Raw genomic sequence first — 13,454 nt, forward strand, 5'->3', positions numbered from 1 at the left:
GCGACCTGTACGGAGGTGAACATACACGTGAAAGACTGGCCCTGGCCCGGGGTGAACATTAACACTGGGGTGCATCAATGATGAGCAGACTACATGAATATAAGCATGCCATGATGATTCAATAATTCCAATCAACATAAGAAACTTACCTGAACTTACCTGCGCATCCTGTATAATTATTTTAGCATTTAACAACAATACAACATTGATGAGCAGGTAAAATGTATATGAATATGCCATGACCATATATAAATCTCAACCACATAACAGCATTTTTAAAAATTAAAATAAAACATGGCATAATATGCATAAATCAATTTAAAAACTTTTGTGGAAACTATAAAGTTTATATATATATATATATATATATATATATATATATATATATATAATGAAGCTATATTTAATGATTTCATGTTTTTTTAATTGTGTTACATCTTAATTTGATGGTGTTTAAAGAAGGATACATGTAGATGTAGCAACTGTTTTGTAAGAGCCAAAGAAACTGTACATGGGCTTGGGTTAGCAGTTGCTATTTCATCCCACAGATGGAAACGCTATTGATACTGAGTAATCTTCGAAGAAAGTCACCTCTTCAGAGAAGCAATCTGGTAGGATTCGTTAAGCACTTTCCAAGGTACGGACTTCACCAATCCCAGGTTTTAGTTTGTTTCTAATTTATTGAGTTTTTAGGGGCATACTCTGTAATTAAAGGGAAATGAGGGGTCCAATTTGGTTTCGAAATCTTGAATCTGATCAAATGAAAGAATCAAAATTCAAAGATGATATGCCACCAATCATAGGACTCTGACTTCCAACTCTACTGCTGCACTGAAGCATCATACTTTTCTTCATACGTTGGAAACATATGCTTTTTTTGTTTGTTTGTTTTTACTGATATTAGTAGCTTTTTAGGGTTTAACTATTTGATTTCACAGATTCATTATAGACACATTAAATAGTTACATTTTTAATTCGTATTTCATAACTTGGTTGCTTAATTCTAACGTTGATTCGTTACAACAGAAGTGAACCTATTCTACTTTAAGCATGGAATTTTTGCTTTTGTTTTTATTGTTGTTGCCTTGATTGTGGTTATCGTGCGGCTCAAGAATTTCGTATGTGTTTACACGTATTTTTGTACTCTAAATAATTCTAATCAAATTCCATTGCTCCTAAGCTAAGTTCAGAATTTGTAGCATATAAGGGAAGGTTAGTAGATACTTACCAATTATCCAAAGCTGGATATTAAAGTCTTTAAGATTAATCTCGTTTTGTATGTGTAGCATCTGCTTGGAAAAGGTTTCAACTTTATTTTTTATTTGTTAGATGATCCATTGATGTATTTTATGAAAGTTGATCTGCAAGATGTAAAGATGATTTCTTTGTTTATGTATACTGTTTAATTATATCAATGGAAATTGGTGCTGCCATTGTGGCAGTAGATGAGTTTCTGGCTTTTGAGATGGAGTACTAAAAAATTTTTATTTCTTTTTTCTTCACATGCTTTTCTTTTAATTTTGCAGGTATTGCTCATCCCCACAAACATTTTGTACATGTGTGGCATTAATATATTTTGTTTTTTGATTGAATTTGTTTTCATTCAATGGGGTTAGTGAGCTAAACAGCAAGTTTCTTTTTAATCGTGTTTAAATTGAAGTCCTAATTTCGTTGGTTTGTTCATAATTAGTGTGTTATGTTGTTTTCCTGTGTGTTTTATGTGTTTGTTAATTTATGGGAGTCTTCACCAAGAAATGTTGTGTACAAAAATGCTTTGCTTACATCAAAATGTATGATAAGGTTACATTCATTCTTTTAATGTTTAATTCACTTTTCAAATCCACGTAGATAAATACATTTAAATTGTATAAGTCGAGCATAGAACGCTATAATTATAAAAGGATCTTCCGCACGCGCGTGAGTGCATGCAGGGAGGTTAGTTATATATAAAGAGAATGGAAAAGGTGAATAGTGATTTGGTGTCACCGTGCTTCAACAAAAATATTTAGACAAAAATGCCCCCAAAAATATTTATTTTTTCTTCACATGCTTTTCTTTTAATTTTGCAGGAATTCTCACGTTGCTTTCATTAAGTTATACATGGCCATGATAAGGTATTGCTCATCCCCACAAACATTTTGTACATGTGTGGCATTAATATATTTTGTTTTTTGATTGAATTTGTTTTCATTCAATGGGGTTAGTGAGCTAAACAGCAAGTTTCTTTTTAATCGTGTTTAAATTGAAGTCCTAATTTCGTTGGTTTGTTCATAATTAGTGTGTTATGTTGTTTTCCTGTGTGTTTTATGTGTTTGTTAATTTATGGGAGTCTTCACCAAGAAATGTTGTGTACAAAAATGTTTTGCTTACATCAAAATGTATGATAAGGTTACATTCATTCTTTTAATGTTTAATTCACTTTTCAAATCCACGTAGATAAATACATTTAAATTGTATAAGTCGAGCATAGAACGCTATAATTATAAAAGGATCTTCCGCACGCGCGTGAGCGCATGCAGGGAGGTTAGTTATATATAAAGAGAATGGAAAAGGTGAATAGTGATTTGGTGTCACCGTGCTTCAACAAAAATATTTAGACAAAAATGCCCCCAAAACAAAAACCTCAAATGTCACATCCCGGCCCGGGGCGGATCACTTCCCGGGCCCGCTCCACCACCGTAGCACGATATTGTCCGCTTTGGGCCCCGACTACGCCCTCACGGTTTTGTTTATGGGAACTCACGAGCAACTTCCCAGTGGGTCACCCATCCTGGGAGTGCTCTAGCCTCCTTCTCGCTTAACTTCGGAGTTCCTACGGAACCCGAAGCCAGTGAGCTCCCAAAAGGCCTCATGCTAGGTAGGGATGGGAATATACATTTAAGGATCACTCCCTGGGCGATGTGGGATGTTACATCAAAGGCATTCCAAAATAATAGGACAAAAGGCCTCATGCTAGGTAGGGATGGGAATATACATTTAAGGATTACTCCCTGGGCAATGAGACGTATAATGCTGGTTATAAAAAAAAATTCGCACACGGATAATAATGTGATTAAATTAATTGTTAAATGATTTTTTTTAATAAACGATATTATCTACACTAAGGGGGAGGGGGTGGGCTTAGCCTCACAATAGGCTAGCAATAATATGATTAAATTAATCTATAATATATAAAGCTAGAGCCCCACTTTGGGGTCACGGCCTTAACAAAAAATAATAGGACAAAATTGCCCATCAACCAAAAAATCCAAAAGCAATCCAATATAATATGTCAAATAATGCAGGGGTAATTTGTAATTTTCTCATCATAAAATATAACTGGGAAGAGAGAAAAGAATAAAAAAATGGAAGGATGAGTAAAAGTTGATGGCGCCCCATGTGAAGGGGAAAAAATAATAATAAAAAATAAGATAAATCATGAATATTGTGTTCAAAACATCTTAAGGGGCGTGTAATGCCGGTTATAAAAAAAAGTCTTTCGCACGCGGATAATAATGTGATTAAATAAGTTGTCAAATGATTTTTTTTTTTTAACAAACGATATTATCTACACTAAGAGGAAGTTGGGCTTAGCCTCACAATGAGTTAGCAATAATGTGATTCAATCAGTTGTTTATTAAATATTATTTTCTTTATAAAAAAAGGTTTTTCGCACGCAGAGCCGCAGGCAACAGCAGCACCGGCTCTACAAAGTCTGAATCGAATCTTTCTGTTGGCTTTCCCAATTCATAATAATGTGATTAAATTAATTGTCAAATGATTGTGTTTTTTTTTAAACAAACGATATTATCTACACTAAGGCCCTAAGGGGAAGGGAGTGGGCTTAGCCTCATAATGGGCTAGCAATAATGTGATTCAATTAATTGTTTATTAAATATTATTTTCTCTTAATGTGAATTATATAGAAACCGATTTTATTAGGAAAATTTTATTTAAACCCATGCAACCTCTTTTTACACCCAATTTAAAATTTTGAATGTTAGTTGTCTATTTTACCCTATTGCATAATTACTATTAAGTACAAAATAAAATTAATAATAAAACTCAAATTTATAAATAAACCCAAATACTATAATTAAACCCTACGATCATTCTTTGTTTACCCTATGATGAATCTCCCAGAAATATATGAGAACAGAATTTGCAGATGAAGTCCTTTATGAAAACTTGATAGTCATGGTTTCCCGATAGAATTCATGATTTTTAGATGTAAAAAGAATTACATCAAAAAAATAGTTTTACGCACCTGAGGAGTTCCTACACTAGTTGCTGCCATAGCTTCAGCACATATGGTGCTAGCTGCCAGCTGATGTAGAACGCGTAAACAACTGAGGCGCACGCGTTCTTGGGGAGTTGGAGTGGGCTGTTTGGATCCATCATCAGATTCAACGGTTGGCTTTATTGTTTTCCAATGGAGGTGCAACTGCAAGCACAATGGCTTAAACCCAAAATCAATCTCCAGAACTCACACCCAAAACCCCATTTTCTCTCCATCTTCATAGTCTTCTTCTTCGATTTCAATCTTACATCTGTTGAAGCGGCAGCTTCTGACTTAAAAATTCAATGGGTGTAAAAATAAATCTACATATTGAATTGGGTTTATGGGAGTATATTAAGTATTAAATTTGGGTTTAAAGAGAGATTAATAGTTTAGTTAAAAATTAAATGGGTGTAAAGAGTAACTTAGGTGTATAAATAGGTTAAATGGGTTTAAATAAAATTTCCCTTTTATTATGTGAATTCAGCTACTTTAATTAGTTTATGAGAGGTTTCTTCTAGTATGATCTAAAATTATTCATTTATTTCAAATATTTGACTTTCCTTTTGTCAATTTACGCATATAGATACATTTAAAACGTGTAAGTCGTGCGTAGCACGTCGTAATTCAAAAAAATACCTTCTGCACGGGCGTGAGCGCGTGCATGAAGGCTAGTTATATATAAAGAGAGATGAAAATGTGAATAGTGTTTTGGTGTCACCAAGCTTCAACAAAAAGAATTGGACAAAAATGCCTCCAAAACAAAAAAACTTCAAATGCATCCCAAAATAATGCATCATATAAGGTAGGGGCATTTTCATCATTTTAATAGTATTTTTTTAATAATTAAATTATTTTGTTATTTTTTTTAATTATTACCTCACAATAGGCTATCAATAATTTGCTTCAATTTATCTATTTCTAAATACATTCAAAACATCTTAAGAGACGTGTAATGCCGGTTATAAAAAAGATCCTTCACACGAGGATAATAATGTGATTAAATTAGTTGTCAAATGATTGTTTTTTTTTTTTGTAACAAACGATATTATCTATACTAAGGGAGATGGAGGTGGGTTAGCCTTACAATGGACTAACAACAATGTGATTTAATCAGTTGTTTATTAAATATTATTTTCTCTATTTTAAACACATTCAAAACATCTTAAGAGGCGTGTAATGTTGGTTATAAACAAAAGTCTTTCTAACACACCCCGTCCCGAGGGGAGGGCGTGCTGGCCATCACGTGAGAGTGACGTACCCATTTACACAGTTCAGAAGCTTTAAAGATACAATTACTAAGATATAACACCCGAAGGTGAAACCTACTTTTGTGAATTCTGTCAGAACACCGTTGGATTCCTCGTGGCCACCAAAACTCTGCTATCTCGAACCTCGAAGGGCACAAAACAAAGTTGAGTGGGTCAGTAAAACAAAGTTTTTCGAAAATCATCTCATTATCAAAACGCTAACCCCTTGCTGTAAAACCTGTATACTTTCCCAGAAATATGTAACACGTATACTTGTCTCAAAACCATGTTCAGAAGTAGTGATATGTAAATTTTATGCCATGCCAAAATATATCTCATCGAATCATAAGTATATCAGTGGAGTAAGTTCATCATAAAATAATAACATGTCAACCGAGTGATCAGCCCGACTGAAACTATAGCTCATACTCAATCTCATCAATCAATCTAGCCGGAGTCACCGCAAGTGACCTGTACGGCACTACACTGCACACGAGTCGGAACCCCTGAAAAGGTCTGTACGATAAAACTGGGTGTAATATAGTTATGCTCACGCTATCCTCTCCTGATAGCTATGCGATAAATCGCTAGTCACCTACGAGTCGGAACCATCTATAGTGGTCTGTACGACAAGACTGGGCACCTAAATTGGATCCAATTGTGAGCATATGGTGCGGGGGTGACTATATATATATACAGGCCTGAATCATATCTCTGCTAAATCAAAAACACCCTAGTGCAGGTTTATGAGCTTTCAATCACATCAACTCAACAATCTCATAATTTTAATTTATGAACTTACCTAGCACTTACCTGTGCGTCCGCATCACCAATCATGCATGTATGCAATTACTAATGCATAAATAAAATACATATATACTTTGCATGGCATTTCATATCACATTTCACTTAAAGTTGATTTCCTGGGAAAAATCTTATTTATATAGGTATATACGGAAAACAAAACTGCCCACTCACAGATAAGTCGAAGGGTCGTAACCCCAGAGCCTTCCTTGACTGTGCTCGTCTTCCGCATAAATCTCGCCTATATGAGAAGTAACCAAAATAACGTTATTTAAGCATATAACCAACTCTAGCTAATAACTTCTCATATATTGCTCAAATGGGGTATATGAATATACCACTGAGACCTACACAACCTCACGAACATCCCCATATTTTTAGAATTATTTTCCAACCACCCACGTGTCGCCATGCGCCGGCGAGTGCACGGCAAGACGCGAGGCCACGTGCAGGGAATCCTGACGAAACCCTTAACTGCCGTTAGGAATATTCCGTTAAAACCTAACAGAGTTTAACGGCATTACCTGACGCCGTTAAAATATTCCGTCAGACTTGACGAAATATTCTCCTTCGTCTTCCTTGGTTCGCCAGTGACCTCTGCAACTGCCGGTTTCTGGAAAATTTTCCAAGCTTGATATCTCAGTCATTTTTGCACCAAAATCCATGAAATTTATATCAAAAGGAAGCTTAGGACCAGGGGAACAAAAGGTCTCAAAACTCACTGATTCTCGACGAAAAATCCCTCGATATTCCGGCCAATTTTCAAACCCGCCGATCTCGCTATTCCCGACTCCAATTTTCACCAACGATGCACTCCAAGCATCGTGGGAAGGTCCTTAAGCTTGCTACGATCTTGAAAATCGAAGAATTTCATGGGCTTAAAAGTTGGTGAACAGTGCCACCCTCGGAGGTTCGATTTCCATGGCTTCCTTATGTTCAAACCTAGCCAAAACTCATCCAGAACACTTAGGAAGAAGAGAAGATACCTTTAGGAGCCTTGAAATGGTTTGAAACCTTGATGATCATCTCGGGGTTACTATGCTCCAAACTGGGTTCTTGGTTCTCATCTGTTTCGAAGGTCTCAGGTCCTAAAATTGGTACGAATGAACTCCTGGGCTTGCAAGGAACACAATGGTGACTTCCTCGACTTCGATCTGTAACTGGATGAGGGGTTCAAGTGTTGTCCGTATGACTTGTACGGACAATGGCAGAAAAATAAGAGGGAGGAGAGAGAAAGAGAGTCAACGGCAGAGAGGGTGTGAGTGGTCCAATTGCAACCAACCAATCAAAACAACCAATACCCCACTTCTAATTGGGTCCAAAATATTAGGAAGAAAATGGATTGGCCCAATTCTAAAGTCCAAACATCAACACACAACCAAACGTTCAAGGGCATTTTCATCTTTTCACATCAACGAGAATTATTTTCCGGGACGGGCTGTGACAATCTACCCACCTTATAGAATTTCGTCCTCGAAATTCAAGCAACCAAACAATCCATTAATAATCATAAAACAACTTTGGGTACATCTCTCTCATCCAATCTTCTGTCTCATTAAGTAGCTTCTTCCACTGTATGGTTCATCCACAATACTTTCACCAAGCGTACTGTCTTATTTCTCAAAACCTTTTCTTCCAATCCAATATAGTCACTGGTTCCTCATCATAAGTCAAATCCGGACTAATTTCCAATGGTTGAAGAGGTATCACATGCGAATGATTTGTAACATAATGTCGAAGCATGGAAACATGGAACACATCGTGCACTTTCGACAACTCTGGAGGCAACTCAAGCCTGTAAGCAACCTTACCGACTCGCTCGGTGATCGCATAAGGTCCGATGCACCTAGAACTTAACTTGCCTTTCTTTCGAAATCGAACCACACTTTTCCAAGGTGAAAATTTCAGAAATCGACATACATGACACCGTTTTCATGGGCCTTATGGTGTTATTTTTGAGAAACTGACAGGACCAACATACTAAAAGGCTCAACAGATCCGTAAGTCCAAATCTCTTTTCCATAAAACAAATAACTGTTGCACTTGTTTGGAAAGGTTGATGCTCTTCACTGGAGTAAAATGCGCTGACTTAGTAAGCCGATCAACTATCACCTCAAATTTCATCATAACCATCTTGTGTACGAGGAAGCTTGTACACATAATCCATAGTAATATTTTCCCACTTCCACTGTAGAACGGAAAGTGACTGCATTAATCCAAACCACTTCTTTCTTTCCGCTTTAACCTGCTGACAGATGATACACCTACTAACATACTAAAAAATTTCTCTTTTCATACCCCGATAGAAAAATTGTCGAATGGTATTATACATTTTAATACCTCCAGGATGTATTGCATAAGTTGAACAGTGTGCTTCATCCAAATTTGCTTTCTGTAATTCCATAACATTAGGTACATACATCATGTTCTCTTGCATAAGTATGCCATCTGATTTTCTACTCTAAGGTCTTTCTTTTTCCCTTGATTCCTTAATAGAATTAGTTCTTGAATTTCCTCATCAATCATCTGGGCATCGAGTATACAATCAACTAAAATTAGCCTAACTTGAAAATTAGCCAATAAAGCTTCTTCTCGACTTTTACCTTAAGCTTCACTCTAGTAGATCTCAATTCCGTAAGAAGAGGAACACATCAAGCATACAAAGCGTTAATTCTCACTGGAGTCTTCCTACCAAGTACGCCAGCCACAACATTTGCACGATCATCCTGGTCGTGCAATCATAATCACTAAGCAACCCAATCCACCTCCGTTGCCTAAGATTAAGATTCCTCTGAGTAAACAGATACTGGAGAATCTTATGATTCGTAAAAATCTTGCATTTCTCACCATAAAGATAATGTCTCCAAATCTTCAAAGCAACGATGATAGCTACTAATTCCAAATCATAATTAGGATAATTCATCTCATGAGGTTTCAATTGCCGTGAAGCATAGGCAATCACCCTACCATGTTGCATCAACACGCATCCTAGAACATTCAAAGTAGCATAACTATAGACCTCATAATTACCGATATCTTCTGGAAGTGCTAACACAGGTGCATGAGTGAGGAAATACTTCAGCTGCTAAAAACTTTGCTCACAATTATCATCCCACTCAAACTTAACCTCTTTCTCATCAACCTCGTCAGCGGCAAGGCAATAACTGAAAAATCATTAACAAACCGTCTATAACACCTTGCTAAGCCAAGAAAACTCCGAACCTCGGTCACGGTTCGTAGTTGTTCCAAATTCTCAACCTCTGCTACCTTTTAAGGATTCACTTAAATACCTTAAGCAGATATAACATATCCCAGAAATGCCACTTGATTCATCCAACACCGGCATTTACTAAACTTGGCATACAACCGATGCTCCTTCAAACTTTGCAATACCAATTTAAGATGTCTAGCATGATCTGCTTTCAATTTAGAGTACACTAGAATATCATCAATGAAAACAATAACAAACCTGTAGAGATATTCTTGGAATACTTCATTCATCAAACCCATAAAAGCAGTAGGCGCATTCGTCAATCTGAATGGCATCACCAAAAACTCGCAATGACCATAACGAGTCCTGAAATCAGTCTTAGAAACATCCTCACTGTTAATCTTCAACTGATAATAACCAAACCTCAAATCAATCTTTGAAAACACACATGCACCTCTAAGCTAGACCAACAATCATCAATGCACGGCAATGGATAACGGTTCTCAATCGTTACCCGATTCAATTGCCTATAATCAATACATAGCCTTAATGTCCATTTTCTTCCTCACAATTAAACTGGGGCTCTCAAATGTGACATACTAGGTTGAATGAAACCTTTATCAACCAATTCCTGTAACTAAATTTTCAATTCTCTTAACTCAGCATAAATCAATCTGTAATATAAGATCTGTACCTGGAGACAAATCAATAGTGAACCCCACATCTCCGCCTGACGGCAATCCAGGTAAATCCTCAGGGAAAACATCAGGAAAGCGTCTAACCACCTTTACATTTTCCATACTACTAGGAGTAATATCGTTTAGTACTGCATGAGCTAAATATCTGTAATATCCCAAGAATTTATTATCGAAGAAGAGAAATATTTGGAAAAATATGTTGTGCTTATTTATTGAAAAGGTTTTCATATGAAGGTAGTGAACGTCATTGCGAGTTCGTATCATTTTTCGGATTATTTTTCGGAACTTAGATGAATTTTTAATGGAATTTACAAGCTGAACCAATGATGAAGTGCCACGTGTAAACCAAGGTGTGGCTGATTCTTTCCACGTGACAGTAGATGGGATGACCAGCAAGAGGGTGTTATGGTTAGTGTCATTTTATCTTGACAACACCTGGAGTAGAGATGGACCAAAAGAAAAGGAAAAGAGAGATCAGATTTCCTTCTTGCGTACACATGGCAAGCTGCCATTGGACCACAAATGAAGAGAAACGGTGCTGGTGCACATATATATATCTATATATATTGGATTGTTGGTTTTCTTCTCATCGCGGAAAGATTGCGGAGAGGAAGCAAGGAGCTTCATCTCATTGTCTAAATCAAACACCATTTTTCTCTTAACTTTTGATTTGGAAGTCCGAATTTGATTCCGCTTTTGTGGGGAAGAGTACTACAAACCGCAGGTAATAATTTATGGATTTGCTGCAGATTTTGAAAGATGCCATTTTCGGGATTTATTCCTACACAAGCCTTAATCTTCAAATATAAATGTTGTTTATGGTGGATCAAGCTTATTGGAAGCTTAACTGAAGGAATTGAGGTTAATTTCTACATGGGATAGCTGCTGCAAACCCTAGAATTATTTCATGGTTATTAAACCTTGGTATTTTGTGGCTGTTACGAAATGAAAGGAACTTGGTGAACTTGAATGGTGATTTGGTACTTAGAAATCATAATAAATGGGTTTGGACATGTTTTGGATTGAAAGACAGGAGGAACCAATCTGGAAAATAGCCATGAATATCACTATTCACGCTGCAGGGACCAAACTGAAATATAAGTTTCAGATTTGGGGCCATTTTGAAGTTCTCTGAAAGTTTGGGGCAATTTTGTTATTACCCGAAGGCTTGGGACAAAACTGTGATTTTAGAATTGTTTTGGAGGCAGATGCTTACTATTAGGCAGCATGTATATAATTGAGAAACATATGAGGACCCAAATAAGAAAGAAAAATGTTTTTAAAGGTCCAACTGAGATAAGGTGATGTTAAGCCTAATATCGGAATTATAAAATAAAGGAGCTTATGTTGGTTGCTAGATATAGGGATTATATAGTGATATAGTTTATTTGTTGGATCAGGGACTCCAGTTACAGCGACGTTTGTGTTTAATCGAGGTGTGGTAAAGGACATTGTTTGCTTGCTGGACTCAAGGTAGGGGAAATACGGCAGACCTTTACAGATATTGATTCTATTAAATTTCGTGTAGTACTATATTTGTGTTGGTTGATTAATGTGGTTGGACATTGTTTGGATTATTGCTTCAGTTGGTTGTTTACTTGTTAGTACTACTGGAATGTTATTCGTTGAGATATATTGTGACATGTGAAAGATGTAATAACGTTACTTGTGCATCACTCATTTGTCAGAAGTGGTTGGAACTTTGTTGGTGAGAAAGGAATTTGGAAAGAGGGTAATGGAAATGATCTTTTGTGTAGTTGAGCCAAACTCTTAGTAGGTACCAAGTCTTAGGCGAGCCCACAGTGCACAGTTTCTTTGAGGGTAATTTGGGATTGGCGACGAAGGGTTTTGGCAAGATGACTAACAAAAGGGGTAATTGGGATGATTGAGTTACAGGGGCTTAATTTGTATATTAAAACATTCGAACCACCACTGCAGAGGTAAAATGCATGGTATGGGACGTGCAGGTCCGCGTGTTTTATTATATGAATTAACGGGTAGAGATGAAGAGTATTGTATTGCACTCATGCATTGTTGATGATAATGATTTGGTACTTGATTACATGATTTTATTACACTTAATTTAATATTGTCAATTTACTGTGATAAGGTTATGTCCCTACTGAGCTGTTGAAGCTCACCCCTCTATTGTTATGCAGGTTTACTAACTAAACTGTCAAAAGAGTAGACGGGATGAGATCGAATTAGATGTGAGGCTAGAATTGTATTTATTTATTTTTAGCTTTGTAAAGAATTCTGGATTTCTTTTTATAAGAGGAGTTTAATTTTCCAACCCGTGTCAATTTCCTTTTATTTATTTAGCTTTTAACTCGCGTTTCGGACTCGGGATCGAGTTTTTACTACCGACCCCAGGTTCGGGGCGTGACAGAATGGTATCAGAGCATAGGGATTAGATAGCCTTGGGAAGAAAGAGGAGGAGAAGATTATCATATGCTAGATAAGTTTGAGCTCAAAATAGCTTGTGACTTGGGTTTTTAGAAGAAGATTTTGATTGGCTTCTAGTGATACACAGAGTGTATGAAATAGGTTACATATAAAGTTAGTATTTCCATGCAATCTTGCATGGCTATTGCATTTGTATGTGGATACTTTGAGAAAAAAAAATAAAAAAAAATTAAGTTGTTGTGGTCAAAAAAAAAAAAGATAAAAAGTTATGTAATAGATACATATCTATTTGACTTTGATTTGACTTTCTCAAGTGAAGTAGGTTCCAAAGTTGTGATATGGTGGTGAAAGAGCAAAATAAGAGACACCGGTATTACTTAATTACTCTTTTAGTTTTGTCCTTTTAAGAGGGAGTGATGTGGTTGTAACAAATAAGTTGGTTTGATTGAAGAAAAAAAATGAGGAAAGTTAAGTACTATGTAAATTTGATTTTTATTGACTTCCTCAAATCAAATGTGTTTGGAAAAGAATTACTAAGAGACAAGAGACAGCTTGAATGGTGGACTTGAGTGGGAGTTGTTGTTTGTTTGTGCGTGAGAGGAGGGGATAGGATTACCGTGTTTGTAAGTTATATTGGTGTAATGAAAAATAGGAGGCTTTTAGGAGTACCGAAAAGTGGGGAACTTTAAATAGTTTCTGTGAAGGGAATTTCGGTGGATAATATTGTCAGCTAGTTGGGCATTAGAAAGTTGAGCAGGATGATAATTGGACTTGGTGTGGAGTTTCATACTCTCTGGTGCTAGATTAGTCTTTGAATAGTGATCAAG

General features: G+C 36.4%; 1 long non-coding RNA gene across 1 annotated transcript; it reads left to right on the forward strand.

Moving 5' to 3' along the window:
- Nucleotides 1-10,789: 10,789 nt before the first annotated feature.
- On the forward strand, nucleotides 10,790-12,514 carry LOC139197081 (uncharacterized). The gene is made up of 3 exons (XR_011582123.1): nucleotides 10,790-10,945; nucleotides 11,622-11,694; nucleotides 12,381-12,514. It is a non-coding gene; the product is annotated as an uncharacterized lncRNA (long non-coding RNA).
- The last annotated feature ends 940 nt before the right edge of the window (nucleotides 12,515-13,454 follow it).

The sequence above is a fragment of the Malus domestica genome, chromosome 06, assembly GCF_042453785.1.
Source record: "Malus domestica chromosome 06, GDT2T_hap1".
Lineage (NCBI taxonomy): Eukaryota > Viridiplantae > Streptophyta > Magnoliopsida > Rosales > Rosaceae > Malus > Malus domestica.